The sequence below is a fragment of the Tupaia chinensis genome, unplaced genomic scaffold, assembly GCF_000334495.1.
Source record: "Tupaia chinensis unplaced genomic scaffold, TupChi_1.0 Scaffold000574_1, whole genome shotgun sequence".
Taxonomy (NCBI): Eukaryota; Metazoa; Chordata; class Mammalia; order Scandentia; family Tupaiidae; genus Tupaia; species Tupaia belangeri.
The window spans coordinates 231,257-252,915 of NW_006160088.1; the positions used below are offsets into that span (position 1 = coordinate 231,257).

At 41.8% G+C, this 21,659-nt stretch overlaps 1 protein-coding gene and 1 pseudogene across 2 annotated transcripts in view; one reads left to right on the plus strand and one right to left on the minus strand.

Moving 5' to 3' along the window:
* Positions 1-21,659, plus strand: part of B3GALT5 (beta-1,3-galactosyltransferase 5) — a 53,545-nt gene that overhangs the window by 19,063 nt on the left and 12,823 nt on the right. For both annotated transcript variants that reach the window (XM_006158161.3, XM_006158163.3), the window contains one exon: positions 11,400-11,475. The gene's annotated coding sequence lies outside the window, so the exon portion shown is untranslated. The remainder of the gene's footprint in view (positions 1-11,399; positions 11,476-21,659) is intronic.
* Positions 14,520-15,950, minus strand: LOC102493181 (selenide, water dikinase 2-like; annotated as a pseudogene).

Consider the following 21,659-nt stretch of genomic DNA (forward strand, 5'->3'; position numbering starts at 1 on the left):
GTCAGCAGCAAGTTTTACTTTTTTCTGTGGAACCTTGCTTCCACCTCCAGGGGCAGATCGCTTTCCAGATATACTTAAGAGTTTCATGTCCTCTTCCTCTTCTTCTCCTGACTCTGTATCCTCCTCCACAGCTACTAAGTGCTGTCCACTAATATGCACAGGCCCTGAACCACACTTCAACCTTAAGACCACAGGTGGTGTTATTTCAAAGCCTCTAAGGGAAACCGTTGGCTGTACAGACATTTTCAGTGTTGCCAGTGTTACTTTAATTGGACTGCCTTCATAATTCATTGCCTCTGCTTCGACAATGTGCAATTCATCCTTTGCACCAGCCCCTAAACTGACAGTTCTTAAAGATAACTGGTGTTCATTTTCATCAATATCCACTTTAAAGTGATAATCTTTGTCGGCCTTTAGTTCACAACCGAAAAGATAGTTCTGGAGCCTCAGGGGGCTCCTGTCCATGTCCATCGAATCTTCCATGTGGCAGCACTTGGGTGGGCGAGAAGGCGGATGGAGGTAAACGACTACGGCTACCGAAAACAGCCGCGCAGGACGGAATCACTCCAGGGACCATGTTGTTTTGATTATCACAGCTTTATAATATTTTTTGAGGTGAGGAAGTGAGATACCTCCTACTTTAATACCTCTTGCACAGTATTGCTTTGGTGATACATGGTCTTTTATGATTCCAGGCAAATTTTATGATTTTTTTTCTATCTCTGTGAGGAATATCTCTGTTAGTTTGATTGGAATTGCATAGAATTTATAGATAAAATTGTGTAGGATTGACATCTTGATTGTTTTAATTCTCTCAATGCAGGAACACGGGATGTTTTCCCACTTTTTGTATCCCTTTAAACTTCCTTTTCAAGTGTTTCATAGTTTTCCTTGTAGAAGTCTTTGACTTCTTTGGTTCGGTTTATTCCTCTCACTGCTTTTGTGGCTATTGTAAATGAGATTTCTTTTTTTAGTTGTGTCTCAGTTTGTCCACTGTTGATGTATAAAAAATGCTATATAGCTTTTTGTATGTTAATTTTGTATCCTGTCACTTTACTGTGTTTATCACTTCCAGGATTATTTTTGTGAATTCTTTTTGGATTTTCTCTATGTAGAATCATCTCATCTGCAATTAGAGATAATTTCACTTCTGTTCCTATTTGAATGCCTTTTATTTGACTCTCTTGTCTGACTATATTTGCTATAACTTCCAGTACTATGTTGAAGAGGAGTGGAGAAAGTGGGCAGCCTTATCTTGTAACAGTTTTTAGTGGAAAAGCTTTCAGTTTTTCCCCATTCAGTGTATTACCTATGAGTTTGTTATAGATGGCTTTTACTGTATTGAAGAATGCACCTTTTTTGCTAAGAGTCTTAATCATGAGGGAATGTTATATTTTATTTAATGCTTTTTCTGCATTGATTGATATGATCATATGGTTTTTAGCTTTCCTTTTGTTAATGTGATATATTACATTTATTGTTTTGTGTATGTTGAATCATCCTTGCATCTCAGGAATAAATCCTATCTGGTCATGGTGTATAATCTTTTTAATGTTTTGTTGGATATGACTTGCTAGTATCTTGTTGAGAATTTTTGCATCTGTATTCATCAGGGATATTGACCTGGAATTTTCTTTGTTATGTCCTTGACTGTTTTTGAAATCAGGATGATAAAGCTTCATAGAATGAAATTGAGAGGGTTTCTCCTTTTTGAATATTTAGAAATAATTTGAGAATTGGGGCTAGTTCTTCTTTAAAGGTTTTGTAGAATTCAGAAGTAAAGCCATTGGGACCTGGGCTTTTCTTTGTTGGAATACTGTTACTGATTCAATCTCATTGCTTGTTATGGATTGTCTCAGGCTTTCTGTTTCTTCCGGATTCCATCTTGGTAAGTTATACATGTCCAGAGATTTGTCCATCTCATCTACATTTTCTTGTTTGTTGGAATATAATCACTCATAGTATTCTCTGATGATGCTTTGTTATGTCCATTGTAAGAATGCCTGTTTCCTTGCTGATTTGATTTATCTGGTTCCTTTCTTTATTTTTCTTGATTGATCTAGCTAATGATGTGTCAATTTTGTTTATCTTTAAAAAGAACCAGCTTTTGGTTTCATTTATTTTCTATGTAGTTCTTTCATTCTCTTTATCATTTATTTCTTCTCAAACCTTTATTATTTCTTTTCTCCTGGAATTTGTTGTTGTTATTGATTTTCCAGTTCCTTGAGTTGTTTATCTGCCACCTTTCTGTTTTTTCCTTGTGGGAGCTAATTGCTATGAACTTCCCTTGTATGGCTGCTTTTGCTGCATCCCATTGGTTATAAACACTTGCTTGTTTATTATCATTGGTTACTAGGAACTTTGGATTTCAGTCTTAATTTCTTCTGTAGTCATAAAGTCATTCAGGAGTAGATTGTTCAGTTTCCATGTGTTTGTATATTTTCAAAGTCTCTTTCTGTAGTTGACTTCAAGTTTGATTCCACCTTGGTCAAAAAAGATGCTTGATATAATTTCTATACATTTGAATTTGTAAAGGCTTATTTTGTGCCCTATCATGTGGTCAATCAAAAATGTTCCATATGGGGTGAGAAAAATGTGTATTTTGTGATTGCTGGGTGGAATATTCTGTAGATATTTGTCAAGTCCATTTCATTTATAGTATCATTTAGATCTTGTATCTCTTTGTTTGCTTTTTGTCTAGATGGATCTGTCCAGAAGAGGTATTGGGATGTTGAGATCCCCAATGATTATTGTATTACAGTTTATCTCTCCCATGAGATCTAACAGTCTCTTCTTCATGTATTATGGTGCTCCGGTGTTGGGTGCATTGATATTTTTAAGTATTGTATCCTCTTGGTGAACAAGTCCTTTCAGTACTATATAATGTTCTTTGTCTCTTCTTACATTTTTTGTCTTAAAGTCTATTTTGTCTGATATCTCTATCATAACTCCAGCTTGTTTTTGGTTTCCATTTGCATGGAAAAAGTTCACATGTTGGGGCTTGCTGATAAAAGTGTTAAACAAAAATAATCTCCTGGTGATCCAGTATCATTTATTTCTTCTCAAACCTTTATTATTTCTTTTCTCCTGGAATTTGTTGTTGTTATTGATTTTCCAGTTCCTTGAGTTGTTTATCTGCCACCTTTCTATTTTTTCCTTGTGGGAGCTAATTGCTATGAACTTCCCTTGTATAGCTGCTTTTGCTGCATCCCATTGGTTATAAACACTTGTTTGTTTATTATCATTGGTTACTAGGAACTTTGGATTTCAGTCTTAATTTCTTCTGTAGTCATAAAGTCATTCAGGAGTAGATTGTTCAGTTTCCATGTGTTTGTATATTTTCAAAGTCTCTTTCTGTAGTTGACTTCAAGTTTGATTCCACCTTGGTCAAAAAAGATGCTTGATATAATTTCTATACATTTGAATTTGTAAAGGCTTATTTTGTGCCCTATCATGTGGTCAATCAAAAATGTTCCATATGGGGTGAGAAAAATGTGTATTTTGTGATTGCTGGGTGGAATATTCTGTAGATATTTGTCAAGTCCATTTCATTTATAGTATCATTTAGATCTTGTATCTCTTTGTTTGCTTTTTGTCTAGATGGATCTGTCCAGAAGAGGTATTGGGATGTTGAGATCCCCAATGATTATTGTATTACAGTTTATCTCTCCCATGAGATCTAACAGTCTCTTCTTCATGTATTATGGTGCCCCAGTGTTGGGTGCATTGATATTTTTAAGTATTGTATCCTCTTGGTGAACAAGTCCTTTCAGTACTATATAATGTTCTTTGTCTCTTCTTACATTTTTTGTCTTAAAGTCTATTTTGTCTGATATCTCTATCATAACTCCAGCTTGTTTTTGGTTTCCATTTGCATGGAAAAAGTTCACATGTTGGGGCTTGCTGATAAAAGTGTTAAACAAAAATAATCTCCTGGTGATCCAGGTGAGGTCTTTGAGTGAGATAATGTTGTGAGGGTGGGGTCTTCTGGGAATTCTAGTGTGTTTATATGGGGAGGAAATGAGACAGTAAGAAGCGATGTGGCAACAAATCAGAACAAAATGAAACTTATGTACAGTTGCTCTGCTCAGTATCCTGCCCTTCCCTGTGTTGTAACTTCACCAGAAATTGACCCCTGAACCTTGGTGCTCCAAACTGTGAGCCGAATAACCTTTTTCTCTTTATTAAATCACTCAGTCTCAGGTACTTCTGTTAACAGTGTAATAATGGACTCAGCTCTTCTGTAGATTTTTGGGGTTATCATCCATGGGGAGAGTTTTCCCACAACTAGAGAAATATTAGGATGAGGGTACTCTGTATGCCACAGAGTGAAGGTTTGCTCTCAGGAGATCATCCTGCAGATACGGCGGTCTCTAGAAGAGTCACTTCCGCTGTATTGACAAATTGTGTATGCTTTTGAATTTCATGTCTGGACAGCCATGGTTTGTTATTGTGTATGTATATCAGGTTGTCAGGAAAGTCATTATGTATTTTTTTTTCTATCCAAAAATGCATCATGACTTTTCTGACAATCCAGTATTTTTTGGAAAAAGATTATTTTCCATCCTTTTTTTTTTTTTAAATTGCCATAGGGTGCGTGTGTTCATGAGAAAGAGAGAGAAATCATTTCTAAAATGGATGGTCATGCTACAGTTTCTCCACCTCTCCTTCTCATCAGGATTTTGGGCACAAGCACATACGAGCCTGGTGTGTTGTTAAAACCACTGGTGCTGGGCTTCAAACTGTAGTTGACCATGTGGGATCTGACCCCCTCTGACTCATTCCCTGTGCTATAGGGACAGCCCATACCATTCATACTTTTAATCATTATATACCTCCCTCCTGGGACCAATTGTCTAAATGCTAGAATGTGTGTTTATTTTCCTCCAATTTTCAGTTCTATGTGTGCCATTAGTGTCCCTGTTCCTCTTCTCTGCAGAGCTTTTTATTTTCTTTGACTCCAAGATTGGGACTTCTGCTAGGCTAGGACTGTATCTTCCACTTGCTCTTAAATTTTCCCATTAACTAGGATAGGACATTTTATGTTGTGAAATTGGCAAAGGCATTTTGAAATATCCATCCATGGATGTGATCCATCATAAACCATAGAAGTCAATTATTAGGATATCTACAGTTGGACAGTTTATTCAACATCACTAAGCCTCAGTTGTTCAACTTTAAAGCAGAAATAACAGTGATACAAAGTCATTGTGAAGTTAGTTAAGAAAATGCATGTGAAGAGCATAGTGTTTGACACGTAGAGATTGCTCCACTGCTGATAAACAGACTTCCTTAAATAGTTGATAGAATGAAGCACTTAAGAATAGTGACAATGGAAGACCATGCTATCACCTGAAGAAGCCACAGAACCCAGAACCTGCTAGGAAGTGTAGCTATGCCACAAGGTGCTGCCCATGTAGGACCTTAGCAGAGAAATGTGGTTTTGACCAAGAGAAGCAAGGAGGGAGTCTGGAGTCAAATACCCTGACCTCTTCCCCTGTCCTCTGATGTTCTGTCATTGCTTCTCAGTGGCCAAACCCAAAGGAAACTGGCAGCAAGGCAGTCCAGACTTCTGCCCACTGGGGCTAGCGCCTGTGGTTTAGGGAAGGACTGGCCTATTTTTTTTTGAGGAGTTATAGACATGCCCTACCTTTGCCTGTTTTCAGACAGAGTGCCTGGCCTGATCGACTCTTTCTTATCTGTGGAATCAATCACAGGACCCCAGAACTAGAAAGGACCTTAGAGACCACTGTTCTTATCCAGTTCCTTCACATATCACCAGTGTAGCCTCAGTGGAGGTCAGGCATTGGTGGAACAGGACTGTTAGGGTGATCTTGGAGCTCTGCGCTTAGTACACTTTGTACTTCCCTTGGGGGGTGGAGAGAGCTGTGCCTCTGTCCCAAGTCCAGTGTGCTCTGACTCGTCGAGGGCAGGGACTGTGTCCCCTCGTATTGGTCTCTCAGCATCTGGCAGATAGTGAGCGTGCAAACAGAGTGTGCTCACAAAATGACAGTGTGAAAACACTCTTATCTGTCATAATTTTTATAGCTTTTTGGCTGGTACCACACTTTTATATGGTGTCACATGTCTTTTTCACCCATTTCTTGCAAATATTTTCCCCCTGGGGTCTGTGTTTCCTCAAGGTGAGAGGGCCCAAGATATGCTCATCTTAATCTTCTGGAACATTTACTTTGGGGTTGAGTATGCAAGAGACCAGCATATACTTTTGGAATTAATTTAAAAGGATTACATTGGAAGCTGTGACCTTCTGTGTGTCCTAAACCAATTAACATTATCAATTCCTTCTTTGTCCTTTCTTTGGTTATTGCAGGAGTGTTTGTTCCTGTGTGTCCAGCTCCTAGTGAGGAGAAGAGGCTCTCCCACCTAGAAGGGCCATCTCATCTGGTGGTAGTTATAAGGAACTCAAAGATGGAGGGTGTGGCTCATTGCCTCTCTAAAGGGCAGAGACTGAGCACTGGACTCCAGAGCCCAACAGAAATGATACAAACCTTAGTAAACACCTATGAAAACACTTCCTGTAATAAATAAACTGTATAAAATTTTATTATGTTAGTCAGCTAAGCCTCATTATGTAATTCAATTAGAAAATCTTGACTGCTTCCCTGGTACTCTTTGTGCAGAAAAGAGCCACACAGGGTGTTCCTGGAGTTGCCCTCTTCTGTGTCCCCAGGTTCTTTGATTGCTGGCCCCAGCAGGAAAACCTTCTCACTGGGGGATATCTCACTGTTGCTGCCCTGGACACTCTGGAGATTCCCTCACTTCCTGTATTTTTCTGCCTCTTACACATTCTGCTGAGTCAACTTCTTGCTTTGCCCAGGCTTTTGTCAAAGCCAAACTAAATCTGAGACAAAATTAACAAAGGCCATTTACTTAAAAAAATTGACACAGGGAATCTGTCTGCCATGGCTTTCCTGCAGCAGAATTCGAAGATGCTAGAGAGGAGAGTGAGTTTTCTAGAGTAAAAAGAGGAAGATGGGCCTAGGACTAATCAGCAAACATTCTCTCATGATGGCAGTTTTAGAAGAAAGGGAGGCTTTCTGATTGATTTTTGGCTGCACTTGGCAGTTTATGGCTGGCCATAAAGTGACAGGCAAGCACTTGAGGGGCATTTTGGAGAAGAAAGATTGTTCGTTGTTAGGGGTAGAGGAGAGCTTATTGTGGAATAAGTGGGGGTTGGTGTGCTACTTTTTTTGGGTCCAAATGTCACCCTTGCTGGGTATAGCATGCTGGCCAGACCTTTTTTATTTTTTAATTTTTTTTTTTTTTTGGCAAAGCCTCCCTGTTTTTTAAAAGAATTAATTTTATTTTTATTATTTTATTTTTTTTAAACATTTGGTTGCTGTACATCATTTGGCTTGTAAAGATAACTTACTCATCATGAAATACATCTCAGACCAGTCCAGTGGACCATTTCTGCCTCTTACATCTGTTGACATAGAGCAGCAGATGTGACTAGGAAGAGGATGATGTCGGCAGGGACTGATGGATGAGTTAATGTTGATGGAAGCTAAATTGGTCAAACACAGTTCTTCTTCTTCTTCTTTTTTTTTTTTTTTTTTGTAGATAATAAAGTGGCTATTGGGGAGAGGGGCTGGGTTGATGCCTCAGGCAGGGCAGGTTTTTGCCATATGGCAGAAGATATCCTTTACACAAACAACTCTTACTATATCGACTTTATAGATGTTGTACTACCTCTTTTCCTTCAGGTGGTCTGACTTCACCTAGCTGGGAAGGTCAGATGTAACCAAATTCCAGAAATGTGGTTCTATTACCCTCATAAGTGGCTTTGGGCAACTGGCATTTTTAGTCCAGCTGTCGAAGCTAGGACCAAGCCTCTGCATTCTGTAGTTGTCCCTGAAGCCATCCCTGAGGCTACAAGATGCAAGGTTTGCTAGAGGCTTATCCCCTGTTCATGCAAGTGAGGAAAATATCTCTAAAGTACATAGTAATAGGCCCCTAATGCACTGGAGTGCTCATTTCTAACATGCACTGTACTCATGAGTAAAGCCTCTTGTGCAGCCAAGGATATCTGAAACTTCTTTTACAGCTGCCTTTATGGGCTTCTCTTTTATTTCCTCCCTAAATTTGTTATTATTATTATTTTCATGAGGACGAGCTAGAGGGAGCAGGAGCAGAGAGACAGAAAGACAAGCAACCTCAACAGGGTCTCATGCCATGATCCCTGCTGCCTCTGCAGCCTTCCCACTCAGCCAAGATCATGGGCACATGCCCAGCATGTACAGGCTGGCTGCGAAACCGAACCCAGGATCTTACATATGGATCCAACTTCATTTGAATAATGTGTTACCTGTGTGCCACTGAGCTGGTCCATTTTTTTAAATAATAATTTTTAATTGTAATTTAAAATTTGCATAGAATAGCTATACATATTTGTGGGTGGGCTATAGTATAGTTTTTTTGAAACATGTATATTTTGTGTCATGACCAAATCGGGTTAACAGATGTAAGAGGACATGAACTAGGTGGATTGGCTTATAGAATACTGCATTGAGAAAAGATAGTTGATGACAATTCAATAAATATTTCAAATTAACCAAATGTGCACAATCCAAAGTAATGATACATGTTGGAGACGGCAAGGATTGGTCTTTCTGATATTATTTCTATTTCACAGGTGAGGAAATTGAGGTACCGAGAAGTTCAATAACTTGTTGGTACAAAGTTCAATTTCTTTGTTGGTACAAAGAACCAGGATTCAAATGCAGGCTGCCTGACTTTCAAGTCTATTTCTAATCCTTCTCTAGTGTCACCTGCTCTGAACCACTGGCAGTTACTCTGGATGATAGGTGATATCTTTTTTTTGAGAGTGATTTTTTTTTTCATTTTATTTTCTTTCATACATTCAATCACATTATTATTTGTCTTACAAAAAGGATATTTCAACAGGTGAACATTTCTCCCTAGTACTGTTGATAAAACTATGAAATATCTTCAATAGATAATAGGTGATATCTTGAGGTTGGTAATTAGCAGAGTGCCAACAGCCATACTCCTACCAGTTGATTGGCTTGTCTCAACAGAGGGGCAATGTCTGAATTGAGCTCTGCTCAACCAAGCTCTGAGGCCTGTTTCTTCCTCAAAGCTTCCTGATGCAGATCTTCATCCCTAGGATAATGGTTCTCTTTCCCATTCCCTGTGGGTTGAGTACTCTCTGAAGCCACCCCTGAGACTACAGGATGCAGGGCTTGCTAGAGGATTATATCCTGTTCATGCAAATTCATGCAAACTGAGTATGTGACTCAACAGGAAGACTGACTAAAGTCTACAGGTAGTCAGTATTTGACTATGTCCTCAGAAGTTCTCAAATACATTTGAAGTGGCTAAACAATTATATAACAAGTCTATGTTGAACTTTAAAACTACGAGGCCTTGTAAAGATAACTTCTTGGATGACAAAATGGAGTCTATGAGGAAAGATAAAAATCTATTTCATTTGAATTTTTGTTTAGATATAAAGACTGGGGAGAGATGTTACTTGTCAAGGGAGAGGGTCCTTAGCCTTTGGCTGAAGAAGATAATGTATGCCCATTATGCCTTTTTAGGCATTCTTTAGGCTGGTATTGAGAGAAAATACGAATTTTCTCTTTTCCTCTCCAATTGCTGATCTTGTAGTAAAATTATAATCTGTTATTATAGAAATGAGTGAAAGGGCAATATCAAGGAAAAAAGTTCCCAAGGATATGAAAAGAGTCATAGCTTTTTTGTAGCTTATAGACCATTGTTTTACTTTCAAATGATGTCATATTCTTGATGGACAGGATTTTTGTGTGTGTGTTTTTGTAATGCTCATGGAAAGAAAGGAAGCTAATATTTATTGATCATCTACTGTGTGCCTTGAACATTATTTCATTTACTCCTCATGTCAGTCTTCAGAGTGGGCATTGTAGTCTACTCTTAAAAATGAGAACCTGAGGTACCAGCAGTTGACGCAACGGCTATGTTGTTGGACTCCCATGCAGTCAACTGTGGTTTGAGTCCTGGACCCAGTGGCTTAAACTCATTCTGGGCACGTGTGTGTGTGTGCCCAGGATCCCAAGAGGAGAATGGAGGAGAAGGGACTGTGGGCATGGTCATCCCCCCTGGGGGGTGATTTTTCACTTTCTGTCTCCCGGTCTTTCTGGAAAGTGCATCCACCCTATAGCAAAAACCTGTCCAAAAAAAAAAAAAAAGAAAAAAAAGAAAAAAAAGAAAGAAAGCCTGAGGGACTGGACAATGGCTCTACAGGAATGCAACACTTTATGAGGCTGGCTCACATAGGAGCATGCTGGGTTTGTGAATGGAGACCTCTATGGATACTCCATGTACACATGTGCCCATGATCTGGGACTGACTGAGGCAGGGGGTGAATCATGGCATGAGGATCCTGTTGGGGATACACCCTTTCTCTCTCTCTCTCTCCTGTTTCTCTTGCTCATGGGAGAAATAAATACATTTATAGATTTTTTTAAAAATTAGAACTTGAGTTGGGAGAGAAAAAAGGTTTTCTGAGATCATCCAGAAGTAAGCAAAGGCCATAGACCCCTAACATGGTCTTCACAGGGTCTATACCAACCCCACAACACCCTGCTAACCTTCCAGGGGTGATGAATGCATGCTGACTGGTCCAAATCCTTTCCTTCTCATCCTTCACTTCCAGGGGATTCACACTGTCAGGTAATAGGCTCAAATTGTGGTGCAGTTTTTAGTGAGCATGAGGCCCAGAGGATGGAGGCAATGAGTGTGACCTGGTTAGCGTGGTATTCTCTAAGTCACGGTGAGAAGGTGCACGCCACATCTTAAGTTCCCAAATTACTTGTGTTTACACACTCTGGTATTTGTATCCGTCATGGGCTGTACCTGTTTTGAGATGGTCAAGCCCGTTCCCAACTGAGGAATCAGTATATGCAGACAAAGGAAAGATGAGAAAGTCCGTTGTGCCCAAATGACACTTTGCAGCCTATGCAGAGCCTTGGTTGGGAACAGCAGGCAGTGGGCTCAGAAAGGTGCAACTGCCCTGAACAGGATACCATCTGGACAGTGGCAAAGACAACTTCCTCATTATCCTTTTCATTTTCTTTTCTCTCTTCTGGTAGTCTGATTCCTGATCTCATACAAAATATAGAAGCCCTTCCTTGCCTTTGCGAAAGGCAGAAAACTGCCTTGTGTTGGTGGATTTAGCCTGAGGTGGAGGCCTTTTTTCTTCAGGTCCTTCCCTATCCGAAGCTTTGTGGCAGGATGCAGTAGTTGATGATGGGTGAATTGGTTACTTCCCATCTTGAAGATACCCAGAGGTGAATGCCCATGCAATGGGCAGGTTTATGCCCGAGTGCCTGCTCTGTGGCCAACATCATGTGATTTTCTTGTTTTCACATCTGTAGGAGAGGACTTTGACATGGCTGCATACTGGAGACTACGCATCCTAGATAGTACCTGCTGAGTCTCACGGGCCCTGAGGTGAGTGGGGGAAGTCCTGTTCTTGACTTCTGAATGAAGACATTTTCTTACTGATCCAACAGTTCAGATTAACTCACACAAAAATGATAACCTTAGAGAAATGCCGTATGTCGGGGCAGGTGGTGGTCAAAGCTGAGAAGAATAATTCATTGTAAGTGGCCCTTTAGACCAAATATGTTGATCCCTGGCATTTGTCGTAAACATTTTGTTAGTATATTTTACTCTGTTAAGCAAAGCTCCCCAAATGAAAAACATGTCCCTGGTGAAATTTTAGATTCGAATGCAAGCCCATGGCTGCCCATTCCCTCCCAGCATGGAGTTGGGGGTAACATATGAGTGCATTTATTCTTCTTTGCACTTTCTTACACTATTGAGGTAAAGGACTTATGAAAACATATCTTTTAGTGATTCTGCAGGCTTTTTAAAATCCCATTTTCAAGAGAGATAATAGAGAATGCAGAGTGTGACAGAAAATCTCCCACTGGTACAGAAAGCTACAAGGCTGCCTTTGCAGCTTTGTGTAGAAGGGAAAGTGGCCAGGCTTATGTTTCTGGAACTCTTCACAAGCACACTTTGCCGCTACTCACCCACCAGTCTCCTTTCTGTGAACAGGAGGGGGTGAAAATGTTGATAGTGCTTCCTCTCCATTGAAATAAACCAGGTTCTATTTCTTCCAAGAAATGATTGAAGCCTTAAGAAATGTATATAAGACCAAAATACCTAAAGCATTGAAAATTTTTGTAAAGCAGTTTCATCCTGAGGAGAGGCCATAGAAACCAAGCATTTGTTTTCAAGTAAGAAAATGTATCCAAATTACAGGCATAATTTGGCTCTTAGAGACATAGCATCATCCTTTCTCATCTGTTCATTCACAGCTCTCTACTGGGCTTCCATTTGCCAAGCTCTGTGCATCAGCAGACATAATAGTGTTGATTCTACAGAAGATGGTCCTGCCATCTTTCACTAGTGGGAAAGGTGGGCGGTGTTCCAGCATTTGTACAAAGAATTAATAAAATGCCACCCAGTCAACTAAATTAGAACACTATAATACAGTGGGTGCCATGAGTAGCAAGTAAAGGAATAACTTGGCTGAGAAATGGACAACGAAGGTTGGGCCAGAGTTACCAGAGCAGAAAGATGTGTGTGGGAGGGTGCACAACAGGAGAAGGCTAGTGGCCTTATGCCCCAGGAACAGGGAGGGTCCAGGTCCCTAAAAGTTCAGACTGTATACATCCCCCCCACCCCCAAGCACCATCTTCTGCAGACCCTGGGAAGGTTGCTGGGAGCCACAGGTACATGCCTGGAGATGTACAGCTCACTTTCTACTCTAGCTTCCTCCACTCCCCCAGTGTGAGAGGTTATAAGTAAGTACTGGCGACCCTGGGCACATGGTGCATGTGGTGAGCTCTGTAATTGTCCTCTAGGGCAGGGAGCACCCCTAGACCCTGCATCTGCTCAGGCTCCCCTTCTCTCCTGAGCAGCACGTATGTTCTCCCTGGAAACCCAGTTAGCCATGTTCATCATCCTGCTAATGTGGAGGAAGCAGCAAAGTGGACAAATTCAATAAACAGATCATCGAAAACCATTTCCATCTCACCCACAGAGCATTGTATGCACAGGGTTGGAGGACCATCACTTCCCTGCTGGGCTCCTGCAGCACTGAAGTACATTTCTGTTTCTCTGAACACACTGACGGTGGACAGGGATGGCCAGAGGTGTCTTCATAGAGGAGAGGACTTGGGGCTAAGAGGGAAAGAAAAATGCAAAGGCAGAGAGGGCAGGATCTGGCTAGAAAAGAAAAGGAATAAGTGTCCGGAGGCTAGAGAGGCAGGGGAGGCCGGCATCAGGAGTTCTGGGTCACCCTCTTAGAGATTGCCAAACTTGTTTGTCAAGAGACCATGTAGGAGTAAGATGAATTCAAGCAGCATAATCAAGTCTGAACATTGGGCCAATCTGTGGCTCAGTGGTAATGTGCTATAGAAGTGAAGTTGGATTCATATGGAAATTGTGAGTTCAATTCCCTGGTCTACCTGTACATACGGGGGGCAGGGGAGTGTCCATTATCTTGGGTGGATGGGAGGACTGGGAAGGGGATTGTGGCATTGGACCTTGTTGAGGGTGCTTCTCTCTCTCAATCATGAAAGAAATAAAAACTTGAAAAAGAATAAAAACTCTAGAAAACAAATCTGAATATTGCTTTCATTGCCTCTTAGGATAGTTCATGTAAGTTGAAATCTGATCATATACCCTTGCTTTAAGTTTTCTCTTCCTCTCTAACTCTGTGCCTTTGGACACTGCATTCCTATCATTCTTTTTTTTTCCCCCAGTAAAGTCCCTTTTATTTATTTACCTAGAAATTATTCATTAATTAAATCACCAGGAATCTTCAGACCTTAAAGACCACCAAGACCTGGGCTCTGGGGCTTGCTCTGCCTCTCCCGGTCCTTAATGAGGTTTAGAGGGAGAGACGTCATTAAAAGAGACCAAGTCAGATGGTGCAGGTCCTCCTTTCCCAGTCATTGGACAAGCTGCTCAATTCTTGTCCAGAGCAGGAAAGAGCCAGGACTTCAGAAAACTCTAATAAGAATTTGACATCGCACTGTAAGACCTCCCTTAACAATTTAGATTTATCAACAATATTGGTCCAAACTCATTTCCTTCTTATCTAATATCTTTTTTTCCAATTTTCCAATTTGCTTTTTTTGTATGTAATTTTAATAAATAATTTTATGCCCTGCGCAGAAATGAATCAACCCAGTGCAAAGAATAATCCCTCATCTTGCTTTAGAAAGAAGAAACAGATTTCTCTATTCCTTTTCTACCCAAGAGATGAACACACGTCCCCTCAAAGTTCAAAACTTTACTTCCAGCTTTGGAATGTACATAGAGGCAGCTTTTGATGGACTCAGACAAATCATTTAGAAAGGCCAGCTGGAACCACTATGCAGGCAGACGTTTTGGAAATTTCTTAAAGTCAGCTCTTGAGAATTGCCCACGATTGTGTACAAGGACTCAAAGGTCCAAACCATTCCTGTTTTTCTATCTCATGCATTAGGTTCAGAGGAAGCATTAGAATGGTCAGGAGCAGGAGTGGCAGCAGTGTCCCCACGAGGTAGGACCTCAGTAACTCGAAACTTGTAAATGATCCAGGCTGTCTGTTTTCCCTTTTTTGCCCACGATCCATGCTTGGTGACCTTCTCCATACTTGGAAGATTGATTTTAGAACAAAAGTGAGCTGCTTGATCTCTTGACAGACAAATCAGTAACCCCCCTGAGGTTTCAGTTGAGGTTCCTTGAAGGAGTCTAAACCTTCCACTAGCCTTGCTGATGGCAGCCATCTTGGCAATGATGGACAGATTATGAATGACAAAGGATGCCTCATTTCTTTGTTGTTTTGCCAGGTTCTGAGAATGTACTAGGATGCCAAAGCCTGTTATATCAGTGGCTGCATGGGCATTAATGTGCATCAATCCAGCAGCAGTTCTATTTAGGGTAGCCGTATTGAACATGGCTTCCTGATAGGCCAGCTCAACTTCATTTCTGGAGACCACCATCTTTACCTTATTCCATCTTTCAGGATTATCCAGCCATTGGTCTATTTAGGGTAGCCATATTGAATATGGCTTCCTGATAGGCCAGCTCAACCTCTTCTCTGGAGACCACCATCTTTACTTTATTCCATCTTTCAGTATTATTCAGTCAGTGGTGGGTATTGGCAGCAACTTGGGTTCCTAAAGTTTTGGTTAACACAAGCACATCCCCAACAACTGCACTGTCAGGCATTATGAATTCATTTGGCTGACATACTACAGTGGCAACTCCACCAATGATGTCCAAGGGTTGACCACTGTCTGTCCATCAGTCACTGTAGTCTATCCTTTTTCAGCAGCATCCTGAAAGCCTTTAATCAGGAGTGATGTTACCTTTTCTTGTTCTTCCTTGCTCATACTCTGGCTGACACTGAGCAACATTAACATATTGTCACATTCAGTAATGCCCATGGCATGGAGGTCACTAAGCACGTTGGCACAAGCTATGCGCCCCATCATGTAGGGATCTTCCACCAAGGGGTAGAAGTCTGTGGTTTGCACCAGTGGCAGGCGTCCATTCCAATGCCCAGGGCTGGAAAGGTTGTACTGGGACCCGCCCCAGTTGGTTGGCCGGCTTCTTGGGCCGCCTTGTCTTGGCCTCCCACCAGGTCCCGGCCTAGCCGGGGGTGGCCCCTCAGGCTCTGTCAGTCTCGCCAAGAGTTTGAGCAGTGTTTCTTGGGGGACCTTGCAGCCTCAGCCCTTCATACCAGAGAAGCCCGTCAGCCACCAGCTGTGTTTGAGGCCCAAAGCCTGGGGCTTGAAGAGCAGGTAGTTAGGGAAGCCTTGGCCCTGAGACCAGCCTGCCCGGCCTGAGGACATTTCTGCCACCACTGCCATCGCTGCCACCTCTTCTCCGCTGGCTCCGGTTGCCAAGGCTTCTGCCATCTTGTGCTGCAGGACTCGTGCCACACGCCGTTCCCCCATTCCTATCATTCTTGATATATATTTTTTTCTTTTTAGAGGTTTTTACTCTAGGGCGTGTGTGCTCGCTGGAGAGATAGAAAGTGAGAAATCATCCCCTAGGGGGGATGGTCATGTTGCAGTCCCTTATTCTCTATTCTCCTCTAGGGTTCCTGGGCACGCACGCACATATGCCTGGTGTGAGTCCCCGGGTCTGGGACTCAAACCGTGGTCAAATGTGTGAGAATCCAGTGATGTAACCACTATGCCACCTGCTGGCCCCTCATTCTTGAATTTTTTTTATGGGGATCTTACTCTAACAACCTTGATTTTTTGGCCCTACCAGTAGAGCCATAAACTTCCAGGATAATCAGGGAGATGTTGTTCTAGAGAAATCTTTTTCAAGTTGTTTTTAATGTGGGGCTAATGATACCATCTTTCCTTTATTTCACCAGACCTAGACAACCAAAGAGCTTTTATGAAATTTTCAAGTTTGTTAATATGGTTTGTTGTACAGAATTATCAGTAACCCTTTAAGTGACATTCTGCTGATCCTTTTTCTACTGTCATTAATTTGTTTTATTTAGTTTTTGGAAGAAAAGTTACAGTGCCTTGATTCTTAGCATACTGGCTTATTTTCTTATATTAAAGGCTTATTTTCTTTAAAAACTGATCATAGAGCAGCCTTTCTAAATCTGTGGACACCATATTTTTGCTCCTTGGACACCATGGATAAAATTGTTCAGTAAAATAATTCAATGTCGGGACCAGCAGTTAGCGTAATGACTATGTCACTGGACTGCCACGTAGGCACCCGTGGTTCGAGTCCCGGACCCGGTGGCTTAAACTCACGCCGGGCGCGTGTGCATGCCCAAGATCCCAAGAGGAGAATGGAGGAGAAGGGATTGCGGCGTGGCCTTTCCCCCTGCGGGGTGATTTCTCACTTTCTGTCTCTCTGTCCGTCTCTGTCTTTCTGGTGAGCACACGTGCCCTATAGCAAAAACCTCTCAAAAAAAAATTTCAATGTCATTTGGTAAATTCCTGAGAAAAATGCATGAAAGGTTTATAAGAATCAGGTTTCATAAAAATGTTGAGGTATGCTCTTGATTGTTTACATTGGGAGTTGCAAGTGAAAGGCATCTCTTTTTAAAAATTTTTAAAATTTACTTTTCATTTATTGTGTGTGTGAGAGCAAGATGGAAACCCTTGGTAGGGTCTTGCCATACTGCCATTCTCACTGTAGCCTCGTCAGCTGTTCTCCCCGGTGCTCGGAGGTGTACTGGACCTCAGGTGGACATGAGCACCCTACTGCACCACCACAGCTAGGCTTAATTTGTTCATTTATAAAAAAGAAAAAAGAAAGCTTCAGCAGGGGTAGATTGCAGAGTGAGGGGACAGGAACAGGTTGTAGCACAGACTCTGCAGTGTGATTGTGTCTCTCACTGAATCTGAGTTCCAAGGCCAGATGAGGGTGTTTCAACACGTGCAGCTGGAAGCACAACTGGCGGCCTGGGAAGGAACAGCACTTTCCCCTGGGACTGAGTTCAGAAGAGGTGAGTTCTGCCCTCTGCACAGTTGAAGGAGCTCCAAGGAGACCTTCACACCTCCTCATTGTGTCCGGCGCCATCATGTACACATGGCAGGTGCTCAGGAAGTGTTTGGAGATGGTCTGCTGTGGCCTGTGTGTGGAGTCCAGTGACATAACCAAATTCCTATGTCAAATACCTCCAAATTCCTAAAAAGTGCTGACCCCCAGTACAATGATAGTCAGATAGGGGGATTTGGGAAGAGACTTTGGTTTTGATCAAGAAGGTGGGGCCCTCATGATGGGATTAGTGCCCCTTTTAATAAGAAGAGACCAGAGCTCATTTTCTCTGACGTGTGAAGACACAATGAGTAATCTGCAAGCCAGGAAGAGAGCTCTCTCCATACCTTGACCCTGCTGATGTCCTATGTCAGACTTCTAGCACCCAGGACTGGGAGAAAATCAACCTCTGTTATTTAAGTCACCCAGTGTAAGGCAGTTTTTTTTTTTTTTATAAAGGTTTATTTATTTGTTACTGTCCTATGTCAGACTTCTAGCACCCAGGACTGGGAGAAAATCAACCTCTGTTATTTAAGTCACCCAGTGTAAGGCAGTTTTTTTTTTTTTTTTTATAAAGTTTTATAAACTTTTATAAAGTTTTTTTATAAACTATGTTACATCAACAGTTCTTGGAGAGAGAGAGAGAGAGAGAGAAAGAGAGAGGGAGAGAGATAGGTCTCACTGTGCCTTGATCTTATCCTCAGCCTCTTAGTCTGCACCTTACATGTACAGGTGGACTGGGTATCTGAACCCATAGCCTCCCATATGGCTCCATTACCACCCGTGACACCCTAACCACTGTGCTTCTTCACTTGAGCCTATGGTCTTTTGTGATGGCAGCCTGAACTGATGAGGAGAATCCTTAAAATGACTTTGTAGTCTCAATTTGTTGATTTTGATTCTTCGTTTTTTTTTTTTTTAGAGAGGTTTTTGCTATAGGGCATGTGCACTCACCAGAAAGACAGAGAGAGACAGAGAGACAGAAAGCGAGAAATCACCCCCCAGGGGGGATGGCCACGCTACAATCCCTTCTCCTCCATTCTCCTCTCAGGATCTTGGGCACACATGCACACTTGCCCAGCATGACTTTAAGCCACTGGGTTTGGGACTCCAACCATGGTCGACTACATGGGAGTCCAGCAACATAGCCACTACGCTAACTGCTGTCCCTTGTGTCAGCACTGAAGTGCAGTTTGTTTATTCTGAAATCAGTGATCATTGGTAAGAATTGCTGTCTCTTTTTTCTCCTTATTCTCTTCATTTGATCAGAGGGGTCACATTCAAAGCAGTGGGGAACACTCTGTTGTATCGGTGGCTAGGAGAGAAAGACTCCATCAGACTCCAGCCTCATCAGCCTGTAAAACCCTGATAAATACTGCAGACCCCTGTGTCTTCCGCCCAGGTCCAGACTACTCGTGTGCTCTGCGTTCACAGCCATGCCAAACCCACCTTGCTGTATCTCTAACCTCATTTCCAAGTCTTCTCCTAGTACATTGTACTCCCTCTGGAACCTAACAGTCCTCTCTGGATTCCTTGCCTCTGCCCATTGGACTCTTTAGAGCAGTTCTCCCTGAGTATTCCCAGGTGTGACCTCAGTTCTTTTTTCTGCTCCATTAAAGGAAAACCAGAAAAGGACAACAATTAAAGCAGGAAAACAGATTTCATCCAAGAATTATTGCAGCAGAGGAAAAGAGATGCCAGTATGGAATTGGGCTCCATTCTGAACATAGCATGGACACAGGGGATTTATACCAAGCAGCAGGTGCAGGAGTTTGTGGATAGAAAATTACTAAGAGGAAACATCAGGGCGGAGGGGGATTCTGGTTAAACCAATTTGACAAGATTTTTGTTGAAGGTGGGTCACGGTGATTAGGTACCAAGGGTAAGTCATGAGGAATATGATTAGATATCAAGGGTGGAGAATCCTGGGTAAACCAACTTAGCAGGGTCCTTGCCAAAACTGGACACTGCAAAGACAGATATCAAGTCCAGAGGTCAAGGTCATGGTTGGTGAGAGAACTCAGGGGAGTCTAAGCATCTTTACCTGACTTCATACACACTGCTGTGTCGTACTATAGTCACTGCTCAGCTGATCTTGTGAACTGTCAGCCCCTCACAGTTGAAGATTTGTTTTCTTCATTGTTGAGCCCTTGGCTTCTGGCCTGACACAGAGAAGGCTGTTGGAGGAAAGTCTCCAAGGTAGTGGAAGGGCCTGGGACACAGTTACAGGGCTCTGTCCATTGGTGACACTGTGGGCAATGTTGACAGCCTTTCCAACAGGGTGTATTCCTGGCCATGCTGGTCAGCTTCGGAAGATGGGCACAAGATGCTCCTGAGGCCATATGTGGGAGCAGTTCACTAACAGAGCTCCACATGGCGGCCAGCGCCTGCATAGTATGAGCATCAAGATGAATGAAGCTTTTGTCCAGAGTTTGGGTAGGCACAAAGTGATGCGAAAACAGAAAAAGAAACATTCCTGCCTGGATGTGGCCTTTGAATCCCTTTCTCACCAAAGGGGAGGCCACAGGCATTCAGAAACACCTCTGCGTGCAGATGCTAGTACCTGGCTTGGCCATGACTGACAAGTATCCTAGCTAGACCGAGGACACTTCCTGTAGAGCCCCAATGAGCTGCCACAAGAAACCAGAGTAGGTGGTAAAATATATTTTAAGTGGAGGAGAGATAAAAATAGGGTTGAAGATTTATTTTGTTAAGTAGAAAAGGTTTTTAAAATTGTCAGCCACTATCACTATTTTTCCATAAATAAAATAATACCAAAAAAAGTGGTAAAAATGTGCAGCTCACAAATTTCCAGCTCTTTTCTCCTCCCAGCCCTAACACTCAGCCCCTGGCTTAGCCATGGCCCAGCCAGAAGTTGAGTTCAGACAAAACAGACTTGAAAAAGACTTAACATGATTGGAAATGTGATCTCAACCAATGCCACATTTGGGGGGAAAGACATGTCCACAACGATGTCTTCCCTTGAACATTCTTAATTTTGCTGTGTAACTGTCACTCAGCTCAGGGGCCTTTTATATGAGGGAGGTTCAGAAAGTTCATAGGAAAGTGAAATTAAAGTATGAACAAGTTTATTTGGTGCAAATAGATTTTGAAGTCCAGTCATAGTTTTTTTCATTTCATTTGATAGTATGCATTTTCCTTGAACTTTTTGAAGACTCCGCATGTGTGAGTCTGCCCACCCCATCCACCACTGAAGGTGAAAGACCCTGAGTACCCAGAATCTGATATCTTGAATGAGCAATAAATTCCATCCCATTTTGAGGAACCTCTAACTGAAATTTGGCACTTCCTTCCATTATGAATACAGGCAGTGTACTAGCTTCTTGGGGCTGCCCTGACAGCAGACCACAGATTGAGCAGCTCCAAAAACAGAAATGGTGTCTCACAGTTCTGGAGGCTGGGAAACCAAGATCAAGGTGTTGGCAGGAGGGTTGTTTCTGAGACTGTGAGGGGGACTCTGTCCCAGCCTCACTCCAGTTTCTGGTGGTAGCTAGTGATCTTTGGCATCCCTTGGCTGTAGACGCCTTAATTGATATCTGCCTTCATCTTCACGTGGCATTCTCCCTGCATATTTTTCTATCTTAGGATCTAAATGTCCCCCTTTTATAAGGACACTAGTTGTGTGGGGTTGAATGAGTAACTTTATGAGTGAGGTCACTCTAATGACCTCACTGTAACTCAGTAAAGACCCTATCTTTATTTTTATTTATTTTTTATTTTTATTATCATCATAATCTTCTTTATATTACATTGGATTACATATAACTTTACATTGACTTCCATTGCTTTTTCAAAAGGGAATGCCATGCATGTCAGTCAATACAGAGACATCAATCTCCCCACTTTATCATTCAATGTCTTTTCCATGCATTTCCCAATAATTATTATTATTATTATAATTTTTTAAAACAGTCAATCACTATTTCTCATTTTGCTTGTTAAAAGACTTCACCCATCATGAAATACTTCCCAGACCAGTCCAGTTGAGAATACTATACACATCATCATCAACAGATAATAAACCGTATCTGTTTCTCACTAATATCCTCTCTATTGTTCACTTGCTATCTTTCTCTATCCTCTTCTCT